This window comes from Argiope bruennichi, chromosome X2, assembly GCF_947563725.1.
Source record: "Argiope bruennichi chromosome X2, qqArgBrue1.1, whole genome shotgun sequence".
NCBI lineage: Eukaryota > Metazoa > Arthropoda > Arachnida > Araneae > Araneidae > Argiope > Argiope bruennichi.
Window position 1 is genome coordinate 67,833,312 of NC_079163.1, and position 19,449 is coordinate 67,852,760.

The following is a 19,449-nucleotide window of genomic DNA, read 5'->3' on the forward strand; positions in this document are numbered from 1 at the left end:
TGTACAACTTTTTGATACATTTATATCCATATATGTAGTGGCAAATTCATCATGTCCTCAAGAGCGACTTCTGTGTTTTGCTTATTATTCATGTCTGAATGCTTTTGAATTTATTTAAAGTCATATAGAAAGAGTAATGGTTTTGTGATTTATATGAAGCTTGCCTTTATCTGTGATCTTTTTTAAGATTTTTGATAAAAATGTTTTTATTGCCTTTTTATAAATCGTTTTTTACAAGTGAGTTCTAGATTATTATGAGCAGAAAAGTTAGGCAGTTGCTTTGCTTGTTTTAATGTTTCACGAAAAAACGAATTGCTTGTCGCTGTGCATTATCTTGAATTCCTACCAGATATTCATTAACTGACAGTGTGCATATTTGATAAGCATATACATGTATCTCCATATATTTCAGATTTGACTTTAAGGCGTACCTTAAAATATTGAGACCATTGTTTTACTTGTACCTTTCTGCGCACAAACAATTTTTCAAAATGTGTACCGATTATATCCTATACATATATATTATACATGTATATGCACACATAATAAACAGGGTGTCAACTCTAATCGTAGCCCAAAGCTGATTTCTAAACAGTTGGAGAATGTGCATATAGTTCCAATTAGAAAAATGCCTTTAATGGCGTAGAAAATTTTATTTAAAGTTGTTTTTTGAAAAATTTACAAAACCTAAATTTTTAAGTATTTTCCCTTTTCTAATAATCATTTTTAGTAAAATATTCTTGCTGCACTTGCATTTTAAACAAAAACTTACACTCCTATGTGGACAAAATTGACCTGGTTCTGAAGCTTTAAATTTCATTATTTTAGATTGAATCAATGGTTGCCTCTTAGAAACGATGCCTATTGATTGGATGGCCATTTCTTGCGGCAGCCGTTGAAATGGTCTTAAATAATGAAATTCAAAATTTTATAACTCCATCAATTGTGCTCGAAGGAGAGTATTTTAAAATGCCACTGTGGTAAGAATATTTCACTAAATATGACTAATAAGATCTGGGGGAATGCATAAAAACTTAGATTTCATAATTTTTTCAGCAGTTTAATTATTGACTGAAAACAACCTAAAATATAATTCTTTATGTCATTTAAAACATTTTTTTCAATTGAACTATATGTCTTATTTGTTTAGAAATTAGGTATTCGGCAGCAATTACAGTGAACATCTCTATGTATGTATGCTTATCTCCTAATGAAATGTTTTATGTATTCTGTATTTCTAGTATTTATAACTTTCAGTGTAAATTTACAACAATAGTTTTGTGTGGAGTTTATTCTTAATATGTGGTTTTGAGATTTTTTTTTTCTGGCTTGTGCAATAACTACCAATTTATCACATATAATATGCATAAATATAAATTGATATTTTTCTTCAAATTTTTATTTGAAGAAAAATGTCAATTGCAATTTCTACGTGATTTATTTTTGAACACTTATTGAATGTATCTGTCTATACAAATATATACTAAAAACAATATTTCTGTTGCTAAATATTTAGTTTCCAATTTTAAATGCTTTGCAAGAATGCAATTATCATTTTTATTTATAATTCAATTCAAATTTCCAAATTATACTCATTTTATTCTGAAATCTGTTTTCTTGAGATAGTTATTTGCGTTCCTTTATAGTAAACATTCGCTAAATATATTAAAAATGTTATCGTAAGCTATACAGGAATGCTTTTGTGCTATTAATACAAACTTTAATAGCCTCTTCAAATATTCTAGCTTGCATCAAGCTTAAAAGATATTATCAGTCACTCGATATTAAAATAATTTTTATTGACGAAGGCAAAGTATATTACACAAAAATATAAAAATTGGAAATTAGTATTTTCTGGTCATTAATTTTTTTATTTTTTTTTCTTTCAAAATTTTACATTTGTGCCAATCAAAAAATGCTTCTTAAATACAAAATTTAAATTTCAGTAAATGAAATGCAATCACATTTTAGAAGTTAAACAGTTTATATTATATTAAATAGAAGAATCGGATTTCAAACCATTTTCAAAGACCATTTTTCAGAGTGCTAGAATTTTGCCACAAATCTATATGCCTTGTTTATATGATTGTAAAGGAAAAAATGAATAAATAAGCATGTATTCGCATTCTTTCAAAGCAGTACTTTTGTATTGTAATGTTTCTGAATAGTTTGGATTTTTAATTATAAAAAAATAAGAAATTATGGAATTCTTTAAAGAACTGATATATGGTATAATTAAACAGATTAAATCGTGCCATTTTCAGAACAATGATTCTTTAACTAAATTGAATAATTTAATGTTCATTATTTATTTCATAAACTAAATATTTAAAAGTATGAACACTCCGTTTTTCTTGTATTATATCTGAACGAAAAGTAATGACAAAATTTTATAAGTTAACACTGACAATGTCTTATTTTTCAGTTTTAACAAAAAAGTGAGGAATTTTTATGGATGTTATGAATACTACTTATATGAAACCATTTTTTAAAAAGTAGATTTCATTTCAAATGACCATGTATGTGAATTTTTATTTGAGTAAACATATCAACTTTTAAGTCATGGTTATTCATGCAGTATGATACCATACCTGTAGTTCCTGTCATGTAGCTGTAAACTTTTGTGAATAATTTGTTTTGTGTACAGTACAATAAAGAAAAAACTTAAATAATGGTGTATTTAATTAATAGAAGTTTTGTATCTTAATCATTTGTAAATTTTGAAAATATTAAGATTTACTCTCTTACTAGCTATTATTTAGCATTTAATATTCTATTTACATTTCTTACTTTTGCTACAGAATTAAGATAATCTCAAGATCAAAATAAAATAATAATAAACAAAGTATAACAGAAATTAAACAAGGAACCTAATTTTAATGAAAAATAGCTGCCAATAAAATTATTTCTAAATAAAGGTTGCAAAAATTTGTTATTTTCTCACAATTCTAGTCAGTTAACAATTTCATAAAAACAGTTTTTTTTTATTGCTTGATGGTTACAGAATTTATTTACTTTTTAAAATCGATAGTATACTTTATTTAAAATATCTTTTGTTTAATTCAAAATTTTCCAAATAAAATTTTTCATGTGCTACAATTTAAAGAATATGATACCATCCTTTATTTTTTGCAGTTAATAATTTAAAAAAAAAAACTGTATGAATCACTAATGCAGTTTTTAATTAATAGATCGTTTTGTAGTGTTCGCATTTTGAAGCAGAGTTGAAATCGAATACGAACTAATAACTTGAAAAATCATGGAGTGCACTCAATGTTATTATCAAGGAGGACTGAAACTGTAATTAAAGTGAAAATCACACCATGAAGATTTCGACTATTTTCCAACAACATCCACTATCATAAATACTAAATATACACGCTTGTAATTTTCGTCTGACTAGGGTCAGATTGCATATATGCTGAAAAAATAACTTAAAAGGCCATCTGTCGAGATGATGTTAGACTTTTATTAGACTGTTTTTATCAGATTTATAGTCGATTATTATTATTATTATTGAGAAATAAACCAACAAAGTTTTTTTCAGTCCATAATTGGATGTAGCATAGTTAAAATTATCTAAGGCTTACAAGAAATATATTTTCTTATATTTGCATCCATTGGTGATGGATTGTTAATAATCTATCGTACGAAACATCATCTATAATAGATAAGGCTTCTTTAGAGTATTTGAAAAAAAGGTTTTTATAATCTGTTTAAAGCATACTGCGAAATGTGACTTTTATTTCATTTATAATAGATTTCAAGTTTCAATTTGAAATTCTCAAGAGATAAATTCTAGGATTAAAATTTTTTGAAAGAATTTTAAGAAAGAATAGAATTTTAATTCAAATATATACAGTGATCTGTAAAGTCCTTTTAAACCCTTTAATTTCAAAACTACATCTCTTATAGTCTGGAAAAAAACGTGTATCTATAATAAAGTGACTATAAGGATTCATTGAGAAAGGGTATAGCGTCCTTAGCGGCGAAATAAGGAAATTACAAAAATAATAATTAAAAAAAAAATGGAGATCGACCGATTAATCCAGTTATAAAAATGTATATCATACCATAATAAAAACAAAGGAAAAACATTTCATGGAATTATCTGTAAAACTGGCCGAGAAATTTGTGATTAAAATTATGAATTTAAAAGGGTTCGTCCCAAAATTGAAAAATGTATCATCAGGCATTCCTCCCACCCGGAGTGCGTTTTTCATTATTTTATTATTATTTTTGTTTACTTTCTTTGTTGATTAAATTTCACTTCGCTGTTTCTTAGCTCGAAAAGACTATATGATACAGCCGAATATATTTTTCAATTTAAGTCGAGCTCATCTTCAAGTCTCGAAACCTTATAATTTGAATTGCAAATATCTCCACCAGTTTTACAAGTAACTCCATGAAACTTTTTGCTCTGGTTTTATAATGGTATGACGAACATTTTCTTGATTGTTTTTGGCCTATCTCCTTTATTTTTTGTGTTATTTTTTATTATCTCTTTATTTAGCTTCTAAGGACGTTGTAACCTATCTCACTAAATGCAGCATGATCATTTTACTATAGATACTCATTACCTCCCAGGCTATACTAGACGCCGCTTTGAATTTACAGGGCTTAAAGGGATCGATTATCCCATATTTTATATATAATGCAGGTAATACATTTTCAATTATAAGTTTATTTTCTGAAAAGATATAGGGTGAGTAAAAAATAAAAAAATAAACATCATATATAATAGAAAAATTGCAGATATAAGCATTAACGTTTTGATTCTTTTTAAATCATTCATATCTAATTACAATAAACGTTGTAATTGATTCTAATGATTCATCAGAAGGTGAGAACTTCATCTAGTAATGAAAATGTTTCGACTGAATTAGAACTTTATATTATCACCATATAGATTAAGAGATTTCGATAAGGGAAATCAGAATATTATCACTAAATAGCGACTTTGATTAAAATAGTGATGTTACTCCATATAAAGCTGGTGAAATAAAGCTATACTTAGTTCATTGGAATGAATTGTAAAATTTGATAAATTACATGACATTGTTGTAAATAATAATAAAAAAAATTATATATTGACATAAATGAAATTAAACTTCGCATATTAAAATATATCTTATTATTTGACAATATCTCGAATCAGAAAAATAGTTTGCATTGAGATTGCCCATAATATTAATAAATTATTTTCAAGTCATCTGCAATGACGTCATTATATCTTAAACTATATCAAATATCTGATGTCTTTGTAATTTAATTTAATTTCTTATTTAAGGATTTAAAACTCTCGAAAATTATATTTTTTTTATATTTTAAATATGCAATATGTTATTTTTTTTAATAATATCGTTTGCAATAAAGACAAACGAATTTTTTTTTGATAATGTATTCAAAGACAAAATTTCGATGTTCCGAATGCTTGTTTCCATTAGCAGTGGCCTCATAAAAATGTTCATTGTTTAATGCTCCGAAATGACTAAATGGAGTTCCAAGTGCTTGATTTCCTTAAACGATTCTTCGACTGAATTTTGAGATGTTGTTTGGTCTCCACTGTCATCAAAACTGAAGGAAATACTCTTGAAATCACAGATTCATTTGATTGTGTAATGATTTCGTTTGAAGTTAAAAACTAATTGAAAATCGGAAAAAAAAAAAGAAAGAAAAATTGCAGCATAATAACTCTTTCCAGAATAAGATTTAATTATATTCTTATTATATAAAACATGATAACGTATGGGGGGTTAGGATTTATGCATAACTGTGTAAATTAGTGATTTGAAACAGTTGCCCTTCGATTTTAAATTGCAGCTATCAAATTCTAACTCTAATCGTATTATTAAGATGACATGACAATTTCGATTTTTTTAAAAAAATATTTGGAAATAGGTTTTAATTAGAATGCAAAATAATATTCTTTACAATCCCACAAAAATTTTGGAATTTATTTTAGAATGTTTATAAAATTTAAATTTGTAACTTTTTTAAATTCGAAAGGCCCTTTTTAAATACAGTAGACTCCCGATTATCCGCGGGCGGGTTATCCGCGGAGCGGATTATCCGCGCCCTACACACTAAGTTTTTATTTTTTATTTTTTTGCTTCCAAGCAAAGAGAAAATACTTCCAAAGCAAGAAGCAAACACAAATGACTGATTTCTTCAAAAAGGTGTAGTTTTACAGTTATGCTTTTGTAATTACATAATACATTACAGTATTAAAACAATACATATGTATTACTTTTTCTGTGTATCCTTGACGCCTCTTGTAAGTACAAATCACTTTTCTGTTTTCATTAACAAAATGCATTTTAGGTTAGTTTTAAGTGATATACTAAAATATTAAGCATTAGTTAAACATTTCCTGCTGTTTATTTTACGTTTTCTTGTACATAAAACGATTTTTCAAAGTTGGAATGACTGTTTTCTCTTTTGCTATATTCGTTTTTAGCTTTTTTCGGATTATCCGCGATTTTTGTTATCCGCGGCGGCCGCGCCACCCAATTCCGCGGATAATCGGGAGTGTACTGTATGTATCATTTTTCACAATTTTTCTATATTTACCCCATATTATACTATATACAGCTTGGTATTTCCTTTTGTTTCTGATATTTATATCTTATTCTTTTTTATTATTAAATACAAAAAAATCAAAAATGTATTCGTTTTGATTTTGAAATGAAGAAAAATTACACTTTAAAGCTGGTTCCATACACAGTTCCATAAAATTAATACTTCAAAATATTTATAAAAAAAATATCACAAACATCCTACTTTAGTTTTTGAAGAAAAAAAATCTGAAGGGTTTGGAAAAATAGCACATGAACAAAAAATACAAAATGGAGAAATATCAATTTAAAGTTTTTATTCCCTCAATAGCATGATTTAAAATCTATAGAATAGTCTGTAACGTTTACAAAAATCTATAAACTTATTTTAAACTTCTTATCATAAAAAAATTGCAGGGATTTGAAGCAATAAAAATCGTATTTGAAAGTATAGTTAAAAACAAATGAAAAAAAATATATTTTTAACAATTATAAAATAAAAATAAATACTTACTTCAGAGCTGATTCCATACACAGTTCCGATATTAGTATAAATTCACAATATGTTTAAAAATACTTATTAATCGTGAAATGTTTCAGTTAACTAATATTTATTACAAAATTTTGTAATTATCAAAACATCCGAAAAGAGATTTTGTCGACTTTCCTCTTTTCAGATCTCTCCGAATCCGAAAAACACATTTTTGGAATGTATGTGAATATATGGAATGTATGTGAATACAGAAAAATTCTTTGAGCTGGATGAATGAAATATGTTATATGGACTTTACACCAATCTTAAAGATTTCTAACAAATTTTCAGCGAACTCCTATCTGAGGAAATTTGTCTGTCGGGCTGGCCGAGGAGAAGTGAACTCAGTAATTATAAACGCAAAATTTGGTGCATATGTTTAGCAATTAAATGTAGATTCTTAACAAATTTTAAACCAAATCTGCCAAAGGATTGATTGTTTGTCTGTATGCACTTCCGTTCATGTAAACTCCGTGGATTAAATATGTAAATGAAATTTGATATGTATTTTTATGATTACAATTGTAATGCTATGTCGAATTCATGTTTCATTCAATAGGAAAAAAATTTCCAAAATGCATATTTAATTTTTGTTCTTGTATATTAGCTGCATGCCAGACATTAATAGCCCCATAAAATCGCCAAAGATTGCCTGGTAGATTCAATAAAAATACTAACTTCAAGCCAAATATCAATATTTCTTATCTATTGTTCGCCAATCTCATGTAAAGCTTTGGCGGCCTTAACCCAAGGTCCACAATTTCATGCTACGGCTGGGCAATAACACCTCAATCAGAGAGTGTACAAAAAAAGCTTAGGCGAATTTAAGAATGTATTGTTTGTATGCGTAATTTTTACGAACAGCTTTAAAAAAATTGGGTGTTAAAATGAACTTTAAGAAGGGTTAGCTAAGAAAGATTGTTGAAGAAATGGGTTTAATAATTCTAGACAATGTAAAAGTAAGCGATTTGAAGAACTTAATCGAATCTAATGATATGTAGAAAACGATACTGAGTTTGTGCGGAATTTTAACGATAATATTTTAAAAGAAGAGAAATTAAATTTAGCACAGTTAGGGAAGACAGAAATAGTAAAAGATAAAACGAGAGCGTGAAATAGGGAAAATAAAGCAACACAATCAGTAAAATGAGCAGAAATTGAGATTATGAAAGGGGGTCAGCCCAATGTTACTTTGAGAGCCGTCCGGTGGCCGCCACATCCTAAACGATCGAATAAAACAAGTGCAACTGATAATTTTTTTAAAAAAATGTGTTAAAACCTTAACAATCCCAGTACCAGTTAAATCATAATCGTTTAGCCTTTTTTCCCATATTTTTAGAAAATGTATCCGAAATCAAATTTATATCTAACGAACTGGAAGACGAAATTTTGTTAAATATTTTTGGAGGAAAGTAAATAATTTACTAGTGAATGTTAACCAGAAGGATTTGTGCGATCACGAACAGATAAAATATCTAGTACTAAAAGAATTTGAAACCTCCCCCAAGAATATTTGAATAACTTTAAAAAAGTCCAGAAGTTATCATTTCAGACTTCAGTTTAATTTACAGTTTTTTTTATAATTATTGTTAATTGCGTATGGTGACCGAATTCAAATTTCTGTGCGACCTAATAGTTTGCGATAAGATTTACGAAACGCTTGATTAGCGATTCACATCAGGGTCAGGCAAGGTAAATCCTTTTTGAAATCTCACTAGCTTGGTCGAGAATGTAATATTTAATTATCTTTTGGAGGTAAATGTACGGGTGAATGAATCAGTGGGAATGCACCAGGAAAGACGAAACGAATGAGAGGAAATAAATGACTAAAGATTCCAAATTGGTAATGGATAAAAATGTATTAAAAGTGTTCATATCAAATTAAAAGAGCAAATTGTGCGCTTCGTAAACTCATCCTCTTTCTTATATGACTCATTTTCCTTTTTCTCTAGCCCCAATTCAAACGGCTATCCATATAAAATAAAGCCGAAGTCTATCCCGTACGAAATTTTTGTATTTTGTTTTTCTGTTTTTCGTTGTAAAATAAACAAACACCATTTAATGAAAAACCGTCTGTTTTAAATCTCATCATAAGATGATTAAATTTCGTCGAGGAAATTCTAACAGTTCCCCTTCTCATGTGAAACCGGGTGCAATTAACTTTCATTTCAAATCGGAACGAATATATTCCGGAAGTGATTTCACAATCTCAAATCGTAGCGACTAATTTTGAGGAAATCTAAAATCCTGCTATTAAGTACTACAATTCGTGAATAGTCAGGATGCATCGAAGTGATATGTCTGCTGGATCTCGCTCGAATACTAAGGAGTGCGCGAAATTAAAAACGGAGAAAGTGAATACGGTGGTTTCAAGTGTTAATGATGCATCTATCGTAAGGGAAATTTACCATAATAATTTTCAAAAGTAAAAATACTAAATACAAATTATTGATGTCTCTCTTAGTCTTTATTCAATGATTAATCCATCGATTTGTTCATCAAACCATGGTGGCGTTGAATTTTGAGGTCTTTAAGGTCAGAGAAATCTTGATTCCGCGAAAGATTCATCAAGTATGAAGACTAATCATGGTCGTTAAAATTAGATGAGATTCGAGTGTATCTTGATATCTTACCGTTGTTCAAGAATTGTAAGGTCACCAACAGTAATTCTGAATTAATTTAGTAAATCCAATCAAGTAAAAAAATATATATATTTATAAACTTACCGACTAAAATTATTTTCCTGCCAACAGGCGAATCTGCCTAACACTAAAGGGGAGAATATGAAAGGAATATTTCAAAATATCCGAAAAATAGACAATATTTCAAATAAAAAAGCACAAAACAGATTGACAGTAACTATATATATATATATATATATATATATATATATATATATATATATATATATATATATATATCAAATTGAGTGCCTTGAACACTATTACTAGAAGACGCAAATTTAAGGAATACATTAGTTGAATTTAAAAGAAAAATAATTTCTTTTTTTAACTCTTACTCCTCATATTTTTAAAAATAAAAATGGTTAAAGTAAATGATGGAAACGTATATAGGATATCGCTTTTTTTTACAACCCGGGAATTAATTAAAGCTAGAATTCTCAAAACAGAATAAGACTTACTTTACAGAGATCACATGACCAAAACAACATCTTTAAAATAGAAAAGGCATTAAAGTTCATTTCAAAGTTTTGTGCTCAAAGAGAGAGAGAGAGAAGTATACTTGACCATAACTTTTTGGGAAAAGGGAGATAATATAATGTTTCATTCCGAAAGATATTTCAGGAGAATGATGTAATTAAGATAAAATGTGACAGCCTCCATATGCATTCCTATCAGATATCATCCTTTTCTGCAGTTCGTGACTAATAACTAAGAAAAGGGGGTTATTCCTAGACAGAGGGCAGAGCAGAAAAAATAATATTTTATTAGGCAATGTGCAAAACTAATCCATTCCAAATTATCAATATTTAAAGTTTCTGTGGATAAACAATAAATGCTTATCATTGTTTTCACTATTATTCGCATTTATGAGGTATTTATTTTTTCAAAGAATTAAGTGATTTGTATACATTTAAAAATTTTTTTTTTAAATACGAGATCAATGGAATCTATTCTTGGTATATATTTTTCTATTCAATCAAAATTTTAACACAAATAAATCTTTGAATTTCTTTATCAAGCCTTTTTTAAGTGGCAAAGTCGCATAATGCATCGAAATTTCTAATCAAGTACTGAAAAATTTTATTAAATACAAAGAAACGAATAAAAATAAAACTACACGATTTGATAAAATTATGAAATTTACTTTAAACAGATTTTGTGGAAAATCCTTATGCAGCCTTTTCGATGAAAGCACTGCCGTTTGTAACATACATTGTGCAATTATCTATACTAATAATTAAAATTTAATGTTTATTTATGCGGTTCTGTGAGTCCGCTGACCTCATGCTCACCTAATCGGTTAGATAATCCAAGGTATTATAGGAATCGAGGACACGAGTAGCGCTATATGTGTCAACATGACATTACGAGACATTATGGCATATTTCGAGACATTAACGGCTGATACATATTTGGGAGGATGGGAATAGTTGCATCAAACGATTTTTTTTCCAAACATTAAATAAAATTGTAATTAATTACAAAATAAGTAAAAAGATTTGGTGATTTTTTTTTTTTTTGTTTGGAGGCATCTCCAACTAAAGTTAATAAATAGAATGAAACCAAATTTCATTTACAAGTTATGGAAGGCAAATGGAAAGGAATCTCACAAAAAATTAATAACAAAAGATATCGATAGGAAAGATATTGACACTGTACGAACGAAAACGGGTCACAATGAATGTAAAGAAAACAGATTATTCAAAATTTAATTGATGTTCGAGTGATTAAAAAATGCACATGCATAAGTGAATGTCAGGCAATACGAAATCAACAGAAAATAATCTTTTATTAATCAACTTTAACCCCCCCCCCTGGTCAAGCGCAACATTTTTAATGCGATGTGTATAAATATTGCATTGATAATTCCTAGATATTTTATGGACATCCTGTATAATCGCACAAAAATAATTTTATATCAACTTAATTTTTAGAATTTTATCTCTTCAATAATCAATGACATAGCAACCGAGAAGGTAAAAGCGGTATACGAGAATTGTTTTAAAATTATCCGATTTTTATTCATACAAAATACTTGTATTCAGATACAACAATTCTCCTGCAATTTCCTTTAAAATATGTCTCTTGGAATGCTACAAATTCAACGGTTTTACCACTCTCGGAAGCAGCACTGGAACGCCTGTTTTAAGATGGAATTCAGTTAATTCGTCACATTTTGAATGATGTCTTCCTTGGGTTAATGTTCGAATATTTTCAGTTAGGGAAATACCGGAAGTCACAATATCATGTCAAGTGTGTTATGTCTGACCAGGAAACCCTTCATCAAATGTGAAGAATAGATGCATGTATTATTCTGATGAACTTGCCCATTTTTCGCAACCGCCATTTACAGCTCAGGTTATCATGAAGTAGACACAAGGAGTACGACACAGTTATCACCAAGGGGATTTGTGGCAACCCCTTGGCGATAATTGTGCCCTATGAGGTAAATACTCGGAATGAAACATACCACCAGTCATTGAAAATGGTCCAAATGATTTTGATATTGCTTGGTTCTGCCTTGCTTTTATTTTTTTTTTATCTCGGGGCTGTCAGATGGTTCCATTGTGGTAACTGCAATTTGGTTTCTGAGTCGTACCCATAAACCTAGGACTCATCGCCAGAGATCACTGGTAAAAGAAATTAGGATAACTGTCGACAGTCTAAAGCATGCCATGTGCCATCTCCAAACGGAGTTACTTGCATTCGACAGTTAACAGCTCAAGCATGAAATTCGCCGAGATTCTCCTGATGACAGAATCTTCAATCAGAATGAAATTAAGGACTAAATACAGGTACTTACCTCATGTAAAACTCTCTGAAGTCTTTTGATTTGATAATCCTATATCAACAAAGCCCTCAATTAGTCGATGACGATTTCATTTTTAAACGTTGAGTGTTTACTAAAGCACAAATCCCTCTACACTGACGTGTACCTTTCTTTGAAGTTGTATTACTTTTTTGTCTGTATAGGGCACATTTCTTGATCTTCGACAGGATACTGAATCAGCGAATTCTTAGGACTGAAAAATTGCTAAAGCTTTCCACATAATTTAATGTTGCAGTTTTGATTAACTTTTTCTATCATTTGATCAAAAATGAAGATTTGACAGCGCTCATGCAGATTCCCGCACTTATCGGTTATTTGCAAATTACTGACGGCTTTGGCAGGCATGAAAAAAAAAAAAATCCAAGGTGCTAATAAGGATTATCTAGACGCGTTCTCCAAATCACGCCAGTCTAACACTATTTATTTAAGCACAGAAATTTATGGTCGGATAATTTTTAAACAAACCTTGTATAGGACCCAGAAGACAGCCTTACGACAGCCATGCAGACAAAAGATTGATATATTTACTGTAGTCAAATACAAGGAGAGGAAAAAATAAGTTGATGAATATCACTGATGACTGCAAGAAGCGCAATAATCATATTATGTTCCAGGTTCCACTTACCTGCATTCCGCTGTTGGTTATAATTCCTAAACTGACGAAATTAACATTGTTACATTCTGACCATTTCAAACATGAGTTTTCCAAATAATGTCATTTTTAAATTGGAGGACTATGCACAACGTCAAGTATGAGAAGACAGAAAACAACGATTAGGTACACATGTTATACACCATAATTTAAAATCCTTTTATATTAAAAATCAGGATTTTATAATTCTATTTACTTAGGTTCTACACTACATTTATTGATTTTCAGAAAACTTCAGGCAGTAGACAGAAGATCTGTTTTTCGATTCATTGGCATTCCATCATACTGACTACTTACTGAATGTCCCCAAAAATAGTTGACACTTTTGAACGCCCTTTTTCTCATCAAATATATTCTCATTTAAATATTTGCGCAAGAATAGGAATTGGAAAGTTCCCCAATACAGCTTTAAACAGTCTTACAGCAAAGATCACGAATGTAATATTTCTTTATACATAACAGAGCGTTTATTAAAATTATGGATACTCGCTTACTTAAGATGCACGCGGAAAAAAAAAATATGCGCTGTTTCATGCACCTTTTTTACAGCATGTATATCGTGAGGAAGTGATCAAAAAGCCTTGCAATTACAGTCATGAATTAGCTTGAGATGTAGCATAACTAGTTTTCAGAGATTCGATTGTTGCAAAATTTTCTCCCCGCCGTTTCAAAATAGTACATAGTTTCTTAAAATCAGATTTCAATCTTAACTTTAAAAAAAAAGTTCTTCTAGATGATTAATGCTACAGTTTCTTTCGGTAGATTTTTAATAGGGCAAAATTTTGGATATTACATTTTAAATAATGCTGAATTCAATTTTGGCAAGTAGTTTCTCTCTAGCATTACCATATCGTTATAAAGTTTTTCGTTCAGTTCTTACCAATTATTTACTACAACTATACAAAACTAACAAATAAAGTTTATTATTTTGTTAGCTTAACTCCCAAAGTATTTATAACAAATAATTACTGGCTCGGTATCTTTTCCCATTAATTGTTACATATTGTATAATTTATAAATAAATGAAATTTTCCTATTCATAAATGTTTTTCTAACAGAAATAAATCCAAAAAAATCATAATTAATGAAATTATAGAGAGCTTGATGGTTGTCCCTTTTAAAATAATTAATATTAAGAAAAGAAAAAAAAATTATTTTGTAAAACACTGGAGCTAATTCTCCGAAGGATGTTTGACAGAATTTATTTTCTAGATTAAACATCGAATTCTTTTAAAACGCAAAATATTTAATATAAATAAAAAAAAATGCAATTATATCTAGAAGTCAGAACTGACCGAAGATGCAATTAAACTCTTCGCAAAAAATTATAATACTTATTTACTAACAAAAAGATGAAAAGAACTTTCTTCTGCTATATTGACACAAAGTACAAATTTCCCCACAATGAAGATTCAACTAAAAGCATAAGAACTTGGTTGCAACAGAATATATCATAACAAAAAATGTTAATTTGAAAAATCGCCGAGAAACAATAAAGCAAATAGAAAACGAGGTATTTACCTTCATTGATTGACTTCCAAAAGTTAAGGTACAGTATGTTTTTCTAAGCTTACCATTAAAAAAAGAACAGTAACATTAAAATTCGACATTTATATGAATGATAGTAACGAACTTATTTTATTTTATTGATTATTGTTAGTATGTGCCAACAGCAGCGTTACACAGGAATAATTTCTATTAACAATGATTAGAAATTTAGAATTTACAGGTAAAGGAACATTCCTTCCCTAAAAGGCATAAAAACTTGTGTTGATATAACAGACATAAAAATGGAAAAGTTAAAAAAAAAAAAAAAAAAGGAAAACGGTAAAGGCACACAAGCAGCACTGCATGGTACACAAAACATTACATTTTGAATAAAATAAAATGAAAGTAAAGTAGTAAGACAAGACATCTCCTAGACCAGTCAGCAATGGGTTTCTGTACTCTTCACAAACGAGTCTAGGTTCACAAAGGAGAGTGATTCAGGTCGTCAGATAATCTGGAGAGAATAATGCACCAGATACAAACAATCCAACATTGTTGGAAGCCACATTTAAAGAGGTGGTGGAAGAATGGCTTGGGTAGGGATCTCTCTCGGTGGTCTCACTGACCTATATGTGTTCCATGGAGGAATTTTGAACGGTGTGGGATATCGAGATGAGATCCTTAATTCCTATGTTCGCCCATATGCCGCTCTACTAGTAATGATTTTCTCTTGACGGGCGACAATGCGCGACCGCACCAAGCTCTATTTATTGGAGACTATCTTGAGGCTCACGATATGGAGCGAATGGAATAGACTTCTCTATCTCCAGATCTGAATCTGATGAAGCATTTTTGGGATTACCTTGGGACAGTTTTCTGCTTTAAGTCCTCTACAAGATAATTCGATGAGCTAGAACTAGCATTACCTCGTGTTTGGTCATCGCTTCCCATTTCGTTGTCCGACAACTTAATTCTCGACATGAGAAGTCGATGCCGCCAATGCATTGTTAACTAGCTTTATAGGACCAATTTTTGCAATTTATTTGCATCATTCATTTTCCCCTACAAAAGAGTGACGCAATATTTTCTCCAAGAATAGAGTTCTCTGCCAATAATGCATTTTTTTGTTGTTGTTGTTGTAAATCATGTTTATGTTGAACTTACAAAAATTTCTATGTTGCATTCAACAAAGAACTATTTAGTACACATTTTCCCCAAATTTCTTGTTTCTGTGTTCATTTATTCTCAAATTAGACACAAAAGACAAGTTGTACCTTAATTTTTGGAGGCCAAAGTAGTTGTAAATTCTCTGTCCAGAATCGTTTTATAATAAACAGAAAATTAAAATATCAAACTGATTTGACAATTTTGTATATTAAACTGCTTTACATAGATATCTGCTTCCCTGTGTTTAAATCATATTATTAAGTTTTCAGTTGATTCGCTTTTGTATTTGTGGTGTTCATGTAATAAAAACACAAAAAGAGGGCAAGATATTTTTTTTATTTCACTTAGATTTTGAAGCAGTAAAACTGATAATTCCAATTCAAAATAATAAAAAATTTATCAAACAAATAATAACATTTATTTGGAAATCATTCAATCATTAGGCAAGCCTTTAAGAACATGCCTGAATTTATGAGAACATGACACTAAAATAGTGCTCTAATTTGCAATAAATGATTTTTATGATATGAAAATTTTTTTAACTTTCCGTTTATCTAGCAAAATGTTCTTTATAAAATCGGAAATAATTTGTTTAACTTTTATTCTGTATTTGCAGTTAACTCATAAAGCATCAAGTACTTTCTTATCGTTTAACACGAATATGGAAAGCTTCAGTAGCACCACCACCATCAAAAACACCTACCCACTACACAGACGTATACATGTTTATAAATGGATAGAAGACTAGTTTGCGGTAACAATTAAATGCTAGTTAAGAAATTGCAGTGAGCAGTAAATGGGCCTATAACAACTCTTGATTCAGATGATGTACAATCAAAATTTAAAGAATGATGAATAATGCAGAAAGATTTTCCTAAATTGAGCACTTCTGCGTTCAGTCTTATAATAATTTTTATTTAATGGAATTAAATGTACTTAAAAAAAATAAGCTCCATCCATAAGCGAAAAACCATTCCATTAACAAGAAATATAATTGAAAATATCTAGTTACTTTCATTCGGGTTCGAACATAAAGTCAAAAGATGTTTCCATATAAAACAGAATAAGTGCTAAATACTGAAAGTATACAAAATGAAGCATTTCACATACAAGATTACTGAGATCGTATGGAATTACTTTCACGTTTGAAGATATGGCTGTTTCATTATGAGAGGAAAACTTGTTTGCATGAAACATGTTTAGATATAATAATTTAATTGCACACGTATACTCACAAATGGAGCAAAACCTGAATTTTCTAATTATGCATGCCACAAATAAAATTAATCAAGTATTTGAATCAAATCGTTATTTTTTACACAACTTTGAAAAACCATTTGTAATAAATCTCAAGAATTAGTTGAGACACACAAAAGGATTTTTAAAAGAAACAAATCAAATAAAAGCATCGATGTAATAACTGTAAAAATAATCAGAAAAATTATCTATTAATGTATATGCTAAATTAATACAAGAATCATGAAAAAAAATTGCTTATTTCTTACTGCAATAGACAAGACGTCTTCTCAGTACACACCATGTTGATGCATTTAACTGAGATTGAAAATAATCTGAAAAAGGACATTCTGTTTCTACACATGCTGCTGTTTTATAATTTCCATTTAGGATGTATAAAAGAAGATTTCATTAAATTAATAATTTAATTAGAGAAAAAAATGGATTAAGATTCTCCTTGCCTTTAATGTGTAACAGGGGTACTACTTTTCCTTCATCATCAACAAAATGAGTATCCCTAAAAGCTAATGAGGTTTGGTGAGCTAATTACCTCACAAACTGTTACCAATACAAAAGCTGCTTTACAGTTAACAGGACAACTTTTAATGTGTAAACATTTTTAATTAATTATAATCAGACTTTTCTTAAAATCCATTTGAATTTCGAACTTCTGCAATTTTAGTTTTAGTGATTTCACATACAGCGTTTTCATACCACAAAAAGAGAGTGAGGAATTTCTGATTTACGAAAACAGGACAAATAAAACTACTAATACATAATTTAAAATAACGGACATTCAAAATTCAAAAAGTGCAATAGGTGGCGGTGGTGGTGGTGGTCCTCAAAGAAAATGGAGAAGAGAGTGAAGCATATGAATCCGTATGAAACTCTTAAGAGAAATCACATTTCACATTAGATGTTCCCATCACGGGAATCTCTTGAAATCTTTATAAACAGTATCAATTGTTGGAATTTATTAAGGTGAAGAAGTATGGTAAAGAATAATGTATATATATAAAACAATGAAGGCATTTCTCCAAAAATTCTTCGCTGGTTAACAGCCAGAATGGAGACAGAAAACGACACAGTCAATGATTACTGTTTTGAGTTAAAACATAGCATTTTTCACTTTAAATTATATGAATGATCATTTAAACAGAAATTAGTCATTTCTAAAAATAGATATGCGCGCACATACATACACATAATTATATATAAGAGCCTACCAGAAACCAAATTTATATATCCCGGAAATACTGGGTTTTTTTACATTTTGGTGATTAGTATTTAAATTTAATGATCTCTTTACATGCCAAACTGTTTTTCTCTTTGGGTTTCTACTATACAAACAAAAACTATTAATAATTCGGTAAAAGCAACATGTCAGCTTTTTTTGAAAGGAATAATAAAATTTGGCTTTTGACAGGCTTACCTATATATTTGTTATACATATATATTATTGGTGCATATGTGACATATTACACACATTCAATATTGGTCAGAACTTAGCATAACAAAATTTACCACATAAGGTCAATTTCATATAGAGACAACATCAAAAATATTTATTCGCATTTTAAGAGCTAAATGAAATAAAGTACATGTGAATGTTCTAAATCCATTCAAATGAAATAATATAGTTTTTTACGATCACTTAATTTTAAGGGGGGGGAAACCATTAATCCAAAAAATTTGCATATTTATGCGATCTGTTGTAGAGTCCTTGTTTAAATTCTATTAAACATTGCTATGTGATCGTAAACTCAAACTTAATTAAATCCTCATTTAGACAACTCACTATAGATCTATATTCAAAGATTTTGTAAAGCATTTGTGAATATTTTAAAGGCAAAGTCAATTCTTCTTTCCGTTGCAAAGTTTGCTGTTGGAACTCAAAACAGACACACACACATTAAAAAAAAATCACTCAGACGCAATATATCTGGCATTACATAAAGGTATTCCACGTGCTCGTAAGTTTTAAGCATCCCATGATCGATTTTTCATCATAAAAAAATGTTGATAATTCTATAAATCATTTAAAATTAAGCTCATCTATATTTGCATGACTTAAAACATTGAATGAAAAGCCAAGTTATGTATAAAGGATATGTATTTTCTCTTTCATGTCAAATGTTTGTAAATCACTCAGAACTCAATCCTTTTTGGATTAACTCATTACAGCAACTAAATAGAAATATCTTTTCCTCTAGCAAGGAATAACAAACTTTTTTAAAAGTTCGGACAGTTTAAATAAATATATACTACAAAATAGAGGTTACAATGCAGATCACAGCCATTGA